Source organism: Tupaia chinensis, unplaced genomic scaffold, assembly GCF_000334495.1.
Source record: "Tupaia chinensis unplaced genomic scaffold, TupChi_1.0 Scaffold000217_1, whole genome shotgun sequence".
Lineage (NCBI taxonomy): Eukaryota > Metazoa > Chordata > Mammalia > Scandentia > Tupaiidae > Tupaia > Tupaia belangeri.
This window is the reverse complement of record NW_006159692.1, coordinates 3,587,233-3,596,106: the sequence shown is the minus strand read 5'-3', so window position 1 is coordinate 3,596,106 and position 8,874 is coordinate 3,587,233. Positions and strand designations below refer to the sequence as shown.

Genomic DNA, 8,874 nt, shown 5'->3' with positions numbered 1-8,874 from the left:
AGAGTGTATACCCCCAACAGAGTCCTGATGCTGTGATCCACCCCTAGCTTCGGCCAGCCCCAGATCATGGGCACATACATGCCCAGTGTACTCAGAGAGGTCTTCAGACATGAACCCTCCTGTGGGCGTCATGCTCACTAAATATTGCATTTTCCTTCTGCACCACCATACCACCCCCTTCCTTAATTCTTGAGAGAATCATGCTGTTTAGCTTGAGTCTCACGTTGGGTCAAGACTTGCCAACTCAGAAGTGCCTCAGCTCTTTAACATTTGACAGAGGCCAGACCAATATGGGAGCTACTTTGAAAAGCCCAGCAAGAGTAAGGAAGACCAAATACATGGACTTTCATTGCAGGGCAAGGACTGTGTGTTTCTTCTGAACAGGTTAATTATCAGTTATAGGACACAGAGGAAAGCTGATCAATCAAAGTGAAATTAAAAATTAACATGTGCTTGCTTGCTCAACTGTAATCTTTGAATTAGTCAATATCAGAGGCTGTGCCAGTGACCTGATTTGAGGGTGGCCATAGACTCTGCTGGGAGAGTAGCCCAAGTAAACAGTCAAGGCTGAGTCCATGGGCAAGGCTGGGATTAAATGTATCTAGGACACGAATACTCAAGAGGTGCTTGGAGATTTCTCACTGGGGCCAGCATTTGTGGTGCTAGTGTGGTGGGTTTGAGAGGACCCAGAGCCCTAGTCTTTGTGGATAGTGTTTCTTCTGTTGTTCCTTCTGAGGAAGGCCAGGGCACCTTTTCTTGTTCTCTCTTCTCTTCTTCCCTCTTCTTTCTTCCCAGCCTAATATGGCAGCCCAACCTGGCAGGTGGAGGTGTATGGGAGCTTGTCAGAGCTAAGAGTGATGGGTTTTTAGGAGACTGAGATACAAACAGTTAGAATCTGGAGATGACATTTCTACTCTCTCCTTTAATTTTGGGGGGGACTAAAAAATACCTGGGAAGAAGGTATTTTGTTATAATTAATTCATTTAAAATATGTCTAGAGACACAGTTCTTAGCATGGGAAACCCAGTCCAACCTAAACCCTGGGCACGGTGGAGTGCACCTGTCATCTCAGTGATGTGGTAGACTGAGGCAGGAAGAGCATGACATAGTGAGGCTCTGTCTTAAAAAAAGAAAGGAGAAGAAGGACAAGAAGAGGAGGAAGTGCTTGGTGTCCTCAGGGGTGGTTGTGCAGCACAGTTAGCACAGCAAGAGCACTGTCAGCTTTGGAAGGAGGAGGGGAGGCTTTGCCAGCCTTGGAAATGCTCATTTGGTCTGGCCTCCAGGGCAGCCTTCCTGCCTGCCTCTCTGCTCATGCTCAGCCTCTGCGCTGGACTTGCAGCTCCCTTCCAGTGGGCCTCAGCCCTGAGGGCTCTGGGAACAGACTCTAGGGAAGGATGAACATTAGAGGGAGCAGCCAGCAGCAGGAAGATACATGACTCACTGACTGAATCCATTTGTGCTGAAAGGGCCTTAAGAGGATCAGTGTTACCTCTTTCATTTATGGAGGAGGAAATGAGGCCCAGAGAGGGTGAAGGCTTACCTGAGGCCACACAGTGAGTTAATGTCAGGGTTGGAGCTGGAACCCAGGTTTCTGATCCTTAGACTTGGGGGTCTGCCACTGCTCCAGGACACCCCTTTCTACTCGCTAGGATGATTTCTTGTCTCCTTTTTTTTTTTTTTTTTTTTTTGCCATGGGACATATGCACTCACCAGAGAGAGACAGGACAGGAGAGGGAGAGGGAAGGAAAGTGAGAAATCCCTTCCAGGGGGGGATGGCCATGTTGCAGTCCCTGCTCCTCCATTCTCCTCCAGTTTTTTTTTTCCACAGAAGACTCTGGATGTAGTTGGCTGGCCCTGAACTTGGTCCATAGTCCCAGGATGCAGATTTTACCCCTGGAAGTCCAACGGTGATCTGGAGAAATGACAAGAACGTCCTGCTCAGCACAGCCGAGGCCAGATGGGATGTCTTTAACAATCTGTGAGTTTCAAGCCAATGGGGTTGGTCAGGTGGTTGTGAGGAGAGCCACACAGCAACAACCTCATATCTGACAGGCTGGGGCCATGATGGGAGTTGTGCCAGTATGAAGACCCTCAAGGGTGTGTGTGGGGGACGGGATGTTAGCATAAGTAGATGTGAACTATGTGTGTGTGCGCAGTCATTAGAAAGAGTTAGATCCATATGTATGAGTTAAGAACTACCCAATATCCTCAGTGTTAAATTAAAGATGTAAGAGGCTAAGAAGTAAATTTAGCAGTAACTCTATTTTTCGGACCTAAAAATTCTTCATGAATGTTTACAAATATTTGCTTCAGGGCAGAGAAAGATACAAAAGGATATACTCCCAACTGCTAACACTGATTTACATCAAGGCATTGAGGTTATTACTTTAAAATCCTATCTTTCTAATATCTGGCCTATTAGAAAGAGTCTGAGACCATCATAACTTATGAAAAAACATGAATAAAGGAGAAAAGAAAGTCTATAATTTTGTGTGATTAAGACCCTGTTGCTGTGTGTAGACATGTACACACATGTCTGAGTATTTGAGCGTGTTGTTCCTGAGTATGTCTTAGAGAAAGTGTCTTCAGAGAGAGCAATACTTACTGTGCGAGCCCCAGACACTGGTCACATTGTCCAATCCTCGCACTCTGGAAAGAAAGCTCAAGGCTGTGGTACTACCTGAAAGTTTTGATGTAAACCACCAGGGCTCCTAGCTTAACCAAATGGCCTTTGATACATTACAAGCAGGAGAGGCTGGAGGAGAGACCGCTCCTTTGCCACCAGGACCACTGGCAGTTTAGAGTGCCCTTTGGGGAAATCCACATCCCTTTGCATGGTGTTTGCAGTGCAGCTCTGGTGTGCACAGTGCTGTGTGAGGGAGGAAATGGTTCTTCTGGGAGCTGACTGCATAGGGGGAGGGCTCGAAATCCCTGCCTCTTCAGGTCAGATGCCTTCTACAGGCAGAATCAGTTTTTTCCCCCCCTCTCTCTTATTTGCAAAAGCCAGGATTTCCCAGGCACCAGGAATTATTAATTGACTTAATTAAGGCTCATGGCAGTAGCTAAGGCTGGTTTCCCTGCTGACCTGGGCTTTAAAATTCCCCTCCACAGCTGCAAGGGCCTGTTCTTACCAACTGAGGGGGTAGAATGACTTTTTCCTAATGTTGGACGAGGTACTGTGTGTGTATGTATGCATGTGGACATGCTCATGTAAACATGTGCGCACACACATATGCAAGAAAAGAAAGCCCCGTCCCCTAGAGGAGACACCACAGAGCTGACAAAGGGTGGTGGTGGATGCACCTGGCCACAGGCCTGAGCACACGCTCCTTCTGTAATAGAAGCTAGTGGGTCGTCGGGGAAGTCATGATGCATTTTTGCATGGAAAAGCAGAAGCAATATGTCACGACTTTCCCGACGACCTGATATTACTCATGATGTGTTTTTTAACGCGAAACTGCGTCATGACTTTCCAGACGACCCAATAGATGCTTTACTGAGCTGGTGTCCTTCCTGCTGTAAATGCTACTGTGTTCCCTCTCCTCCCAAATTGGTTGGCAGCAGCTTGGTGATTTGGGGAGCAAAAAGGTCTTCCCTGTGGGCCCTGGAGCCTTCCCATTAGATAGGTGTCTGGGGATGAGGCAGCTGGAGTCAGGCTGGTGGGAGCAACAGAGGTGTTCTGGAATCTTCCTGAAGTTGCCTGGGCCCAGTGAGAGGGTGTGTCTGTCCTCCAAGAACTAGGGACACAGTGACTGGGACCTATGACTGTTTCCTCCCATAATCCATACTATGGATTATTGATTAGAAGGGGCTGAGGAGGAAAATATGAGGGAGGAAGAGGAATGGGTGGGAGGGAAGAAAGAAGAGGAGAAAGAGACACCCTCTCATAGAAATTTCCAAAAAGCCAGGAGGGACCTTGCCAAGCCCTTCCTAACCACCCCACATAGCATCAGTGTGAGGCTTCATGGGGAAGAGGAGCACCTGGGTGTGACCTCAGCCTGGGGACATTCTGGTCTCCCAGGCAGAAGGCCCTGAAGCCAGGCCTCCCGGCCTCTGTGTCTATAATCTGTGCTTAATCAAGTTCTGACATTTTTGCTTCTCCAAACCTCCCATCTTGTTTTCGCTGACTCCCCCACCCCCAGCTCCTTTTAAACCTAGGCCTCAGTTTCAGAGGGTGGAGGAAGGGACCTGATAATCCCCCTTGTCCCCAGCTCCCCTGTGCACTCTCCTGGATGGTGCCCACACCCCTGTCCATGAGCCCAGGTCAGTTGCTGACAGATGGTGAGGCCTCCACGAACTTAGACTCTTGTTCTGGTCTCCATCTGTTTTGAACATCCTCTCTCTCTGGCCACATCCTACTTACCTGGCAGGTTTCCTTCTCCTCCCTCACAGAAGCCCTCAGTCAGACTCCCTAGGGGTCCCCAAACACTGATTTTTGGCTTTGCCTGTGTAGTTTGGTTCCACCCTCCTGTGATAGTCAAAAGCCAACTCATCTCTCAAGACTTAATTCAAGCACCATCTCCAGGAAGCCTCTCTGGTCACTTCAGTTCCACTGACCGCTGCATTCCTCAATCCCACTGCATGTACAGTTCAGAGCACCCCAGTTCCACTTCTCATTATTGTTGGTTCAGCTGTTCTCAGACTGTCTGTGGGCATAGACTGTGCCTTTTATTTCCTTCTCTCTCTGCCAGCCCAGGAACCCAGACTGATGACTGACTGATCGAAATGGGCAAATTATAGGGAAGAGAGTTGGGGCAGGCAAAGTGCTGAGCAGGCCAGGACCTTTCTCTTCTTGAGCTTAAATACCCAGCTTTGGGACTATGCTCACATGATGGCCATGCTGTGTTTTGCCCACTCTATGGCAAACATATGGGGTACTCAGTTGCATGGAACCATTTGCATTTCTTGCTTCCCACATGGAGAGAGCCAAGTGGTTGTTCAGAGTCAGAAACCATTGGAACAGGAGTGAATTGGGGGTTGTAGCTCCTGCTCCTTCTCTGATGTGGGAATCAACTACTAAACTGCCAACCCATTTCAGGGACGAGGAGCTCTGTCTTCTCAAGGCAAACCATTGCCTCTCACACTTAGACGCACGGGAGTGTCACCTTTATTCAGAGTGCAAAGGTGACGGTGGGGCAAGGTACTGGTTTTCCTGTCACTGGCATTTATAATTTTTTCCCATGCTTCCTCTCCATGGTATGTGGTCTCTCCTTCCATAGAAGTCAAGAAGGGGAGATTTGATAGAGATTATCACTAAGGTTCCTTACAATGTGGATTTCTGTTCCAACTGTGGTAAGTATCTTTGTCACAGTGAGTCAGGAATCTCAAATCTCTAGTTGCAAATGACAAAAATCCCTATTATTTATATCTCTAGGTGTCCTCAGTTTTCTGGTATTTTTGTCAATGAAGTGTCAATGTCTGGCAGACACAATCAACATTCTCATAGCCATGCAACTCCTGTTTTCCACTGATAGAACCAATGTGACCAGCCTTCAGGGGGTGAATCATAATTGACCATGATGGCTCTCTGTGTCAGGGTGCTCAAGAACACTTCCAGGTCTGGTGATTTGCTATGGAGATTCATAGGCCTCAGCATGTCATCCTCATGACTAATTTTATTACAGTGAAAAGATACATTCAAAGCAAAGTCAGCAAAGGGGAAAGTGCATGGAGCAAAACCCAGAGGAAACCAGGCATAAGCCTCTAAAAGTTCCCTCTAGGGTTGGGGAGGACTGGCAGGTGGCATGGTGGTTAAGAGTGCTAGACTCCCACATGGCCAACTGTGGTTTGAGTCCCAGACCTATCGGCTTTCTCTCTCTCTCTCTCTCTCTGTCCCTCTCTGGTCAAATTAAAAAAAATAAATAAGTAAAGTTAAATAGAGTAATTCTTAAAAAAAAAAAAAAAAAGAGGGCAAGCTCTCTTTAAAAAAATTAAAAATAAAAGTTCCCTCTGGGTGGAGTTACACAGGACATGCTTAATTCCTCCAGTCAGTTGTGAAATGTTACCCGTCAGTGACGTTCATTAGGGACTCAGTGCCCAGGGTTTCTACCAGGAGCTGGTCACACTGTGCATACCAATGTCCCAGACTCTCGGGAGGAAAGTAGGTGTCCAGCATAATCCATATTGTTTATACACACAATGTCAGCACGGTGCAATACCATGCACTCAGTGTCTTAAAGAGCTGGCATGTATTTTCTTATAGTTCTAGAGGCTAGAGGTACTGGTAGGTTTGATTTCTTCTAAGACTTCTCTTTTTGACTTGCAGGTCACTGATCAGTTCTGGGAATGGTGAGATTCCTGAAATCCAACTTCCTAGATAGTTACCAAAGGTCAACCTTATAAGCAGGCCTTTCTAAGGATAGCAGTCTTGGCTTGCAATTTTAACTCTCCCTAATATACAACCCATTTTTTCTTGTCTGATACCTGTTTTCTCAATCTCTTGTGCAGCTATGAGTGGCCACATGATTCAGTTCTGGCCAATAAATTGCAAAGGGAGAGTATTCTCATAACAGCAGTCCTATTGTACGAGAACGAAACCCCAATACATGAAAGGTAACTAATGGGAAGGGGACAAGAAACTAGGTCCTTGGTGATAACTTCAAGTCAATGCACCATACATCATGACTCTTCCAATGACCCAATATAATGACAGAGATGAGGCATAATAAAGGTAAGAAGTAAATGGAGATAGAATAACTGGTGACCACAGGTGATGGACAAAGGAGAGGAGAGGGAGGCCCTCAGGAGAGGTTCTAGAGAACAGACAAGGGCAGAGAGGAGAAAACGACCGTATTCCTGGGCTGTGTGTAAGCCAGATTCCTCTATGTCACTGGGGCTTGGAGAGATCACCGCAGATTTTTCCAGAGGCCAGGCTCTCAGGTGACAATGAAGTGAAAGTAGTAGCTGCCATGTGGCCTCTGACTCATTACTAAGGAAGACAGTCAATTTTACATGAGATGCCTGAGGTGTGACCTTCCAGTCAGACTTGATTTGAACCGACTGATTTGGGGCTCTTGGAAGGATAATTTGTGGTCCAAGACTATTAGCTAAGGTGTGAGTGAGTCAGAGTAGTCCCAAACCCAATGCAGATTAATTCAAGTCAAAAAGAGGACTATATTGACTTGTCTAATTGGAAAGTCCAGTCATAATTGGATGGAGGGGAGCGTCAGGGTTAATGCTCTTCCTCTTTCTCTCTGTTCATCTTGTTTTTATGTGGCTTCCTTCCTTGACAGGCTCTCTTTTCATGTTTGTTGCGAAAGCTGCTGGAATCCTGCCCAATGTGCATAAAACAAATCCAATCATGAGTAGTGGTGATTAGTAACCTAAATCAAGGAACATTCTGCAAAATAACTGACCTATATTTTTAAAAAATGTCACTATCATGAAAGACAAAGAAAATCAGATGAGACTAAGATATGAAAGCTAAATGCAATGTACCATCCTGGACCCTAGATTAGCAGAGAGATAGGGGGAGAGAGAAGGAGAATGATAATAAAAAAAGCAAAATGTTCCTGTAGGCTAAAGTTATACTAAGTTCATTGTACAAGTCTTGCTACTTTTCCATAAGTTTGAATTTTTTTTCTGAATTTAGATTAAAGAAAACATTTGTTTGGAGAAATTCCTGCTATCGGATTCACATACTTGCCAGAGAAACAGAGAGACAGAAAGCGAGAAATCATTCCCCGTCCCCGGGGGGGGATGGCCACACAGCAATCCATTCTCCTCCATTCTCCTCTCTGGATTTTGGGCATGTACACACATGTACCCAGTATGATTCTGAAGCCACTGGGTCAAGAACTCGAACCATAGTAAGCCATGTGGGAGTCCAGCAACATACCCACTATGCCATCTGCTGGCTCCTAAATTTAAAACTTATTTAAAAAGGAGCTGACTGCTATCTCTCAATATCTATGTATAAATATCATGCAAGAGTCTAATTGATTAAACTAGAGTACATGTTCTTTCATTGAGAGGAGGGGTTAGACACTGATCGACAGCTTTACCAAGGACCATGTGAAATGGGGAGGAATTGCCCCAGTGTCCAAAGGGAGGAGCATAGGAGAGTATGCTGGTCACCTAGAATGAACACCAATGCACCTATCACAACCTCTGCCTCTCTTCTTTCTTTTCATAGCTCCTGTCTCCGAGGACCTCCTCTGCAGGTCACTGCCATCCACATGCTGCCTGGTCCTGTCTTCCCAGGCTATCCCTTTCTTCAAAATGGCAGCAGAGGCAGACACCTCTTAACAAATAACTCTACCCTTGGGCCTTTGGTGACTCCTCGCTCCTCCCAACATACTCACCTGGACCCCATTAGTCTTGGTCCCAACCTCCCTTAGGAATCTGTGTTTATGTAAAAAGTACTGCCAAGAGTTACCTGTGTGCCGTTACCAGTAGCTTATAGAGTCACATTTCAACTCGGTTAAGCCAGGGAAGGGAAGCCAATGGCAGGGGCCGACCAAGAAGCATGTTTCTTCTGTTGTTCCTTCTGAGGAAGGCCAGGGCACCTTTTCTTGTTCTCTCTTCTCTTCTTCCCTCTTCTTTCTTCCCAGCCTAATATGGCAGCCCAACCTGGCAGGTGGAGGTGTATGGGAGCTTGTCAGAGCTAAGAGTGATGGGTTTTTAGGAGACTGAGATACAAACAGTTAGAATCTGGAGATGACATTTCTACTCTCTCCTTTAATTTTGGGGGGGACTAAAAAATACCTGGGAAGAAGGTATTTTGTTATAATTAATTCATTTAAAATATGTCTAGAGACACAGTTCTTAGCATGGGAAACCCAGTCCAACCTAAACCCTGGGCACGGTGGAGTGCACCTGTCATCTCAGTGATGTGGTAGACTGAGGCAGGAAGAGCATGACATAGTGAGGCTC

The 8,874-nt window shown here is 46.2% G+C and overlaps 1 long non-coding RNA gene across 2 annotated transcripts; it reads left to right on the top strand.

Moving 5' to 3' along the window:
* The first annotated feature begins 1,318 nt into the window (after positions 1-1,318).
* LOC102491134 (uncharacterized) lies at positions 1,319-8,442 on the top strand. 2 transcript variants are annotated; one of them, XR_334444.3, is made up of 4 exons: positions 1,319-1,553; positions 1,832-1,978; positions 6,448-6,552; positions 8,135-8,442. It is a non-coding gene; the product is annotated as an uncharacterized LOC102491134 (long non-coding RNA). The 2 variants fall into 2 exon arrangements; XR_003549280.1 differs by lacking the exon at positions 6,448-6,552.
* The last annotated feature ends 432 nt before the right edge of the window (positions 8,443-8,874 follow it).